Source organism: Oratosquilla oratoria, chromosome 37 (assembly GCF_046742065.1).
Source record: "Oratosquilla oratoria isolate Oo_2021 chromosome 37, ASM4674206v1, whole genome shotgun sequence".
NCBI classification, from domain to species: domain Eukaryota; kingdom Metazoa; phylum Arthropoda; class Malacostraca; order Stomatopoda; family Squillidae; genus Oratosquilla; species Oratosquilla oratoria.
The window spans coordinates 28800722-28802516 of NC_134813.1; positions in this window are offsets into that span (position 1 = coordinate 28800722).

Consider the following 1795-nt stretch of genomic DNA (forward strand, 5'->3'; position numbering starts at 1 on the left):
TATTATCTGTTGTGTAGATGTGTCATTTGATATCACGTTTGTATCATTCATACATTGCGTCAATGTCGATCGCTACAAGTTAATGCATTGTGCCGGTGGAATGGAGCTGTAGTATTTCTGTATTGAAGGATTGACAAATTGATGTGACCATCACAGTATCCAACGACTGCAACACTTCTAATGTTGCTCAGTAGTTGGCCAGGCATTATGGCAGGCAACTCTGCAGGGCAAGATAGAATGTGCATTTGGGATCTGCAATACGAACGACATTCAATAGAAAGAATTTTTGTTCACATGTTGGACAACTCGAGACGACGGCTCTTACATATTTTTCTGGCTATCGTCCGGTTAATTAAAAAAGGAGGCAAGTTGTTTTTCTTGGGCTTCTGGACTAGACCCGGAGATCCACAAAGATGAGAGGACTACTGGAGAATTTGTAGGAAGAGTTTACAAAGTCATTTACAAATTACTCTACTTTTTCTGACATTATCATTTCACTTAAAACTTTACCACTGTGTGACATACCTCTAATTCTTGGAAAGTTATTTTTTCCGTGGAGCGGAAGTCTTGCTGGTTATTGGCCGTTGGCTCCTAATCCACTCCCGGACGGGCGGGCCCCCAACTTGTCACATCCACCTCTATTCTAAAATAATCAATTAGTAAATAAAGGACCTAGGAAGACAATCATAACTCTCATAGATATTGCCTCATTCCTTAAAGATGGGTGACAAAATAGAAATAACTTTTTAGTATCATCTATATCATATATCATCACTATTGAGGTTAGGTAAAGATATAAGTAATTATTTTCATATATTGAACAAAAGGCTATATTGATTATATCTTCTTTACATGCTACCATATTACTCATATATATATATTCTTATACATGTGGAGTTGAACATAAGATAAAGATTAATTACCATTACTTGCATCTAGTAGATCTGTGCTGAGATTCTGATATCCACAATATCATTATTCATATATTACATTCACACAATCAACACAAATAAATTCAACCATTGTATTAATTACATATCTTAAAGGATTATACTCTATATTAATCTCATTGGAATAGTTCACCACCTTGTGGTTGCCATGACATGACATGTGTATACATGAATATTAAACATGATCATTGAATATCTAATCAATCTCAAAGTATTATCGAAATAATAATGAACTTTCAATACCACACAAATTACAAGTCTACATACCTTAGGTAATCTTTGCTCTTTCCTTCTTTATATCAACCCCTCCCCATTTATCTTAATGGTAAACATGTTGATTCATGCATGTGTAAACTGAATCCCCCAGTAACGGAACATATATGTTATACTTTTGATTGTCAGAAGGAAAGAGAATGCGTAAATCCACTCTTAGCTCCACATTCGAAAATAAACAGCTCCAACAATGGACATGTCTACATAAATATGTCGTAAACATAAATCATACATTGCTCATACATCACAAGAAATTAAAGCAAATACTTCTTTGAATTCTCACACACTAATTAGAACGCAATAACATCAAATGTATAACATATACGCAGATATATTCATCTTCAAATTTCTTTTATTTCATCTGGTGAAATGCGCTTGCGTGAGAAAGAGAAAACGGAAGACACCACACAACAGAAAACACAATACACACAAGGGGTGACTATGTTACGGTAAGATATCGAACATCATATAGAAAGTAACTGTTTGATAAATGATAGCCAACATGGATTCAGACGAAAACGTTCTTCTTCCATGACTAACTCGAATTCTACAACACAGTCACCTCGAACTAT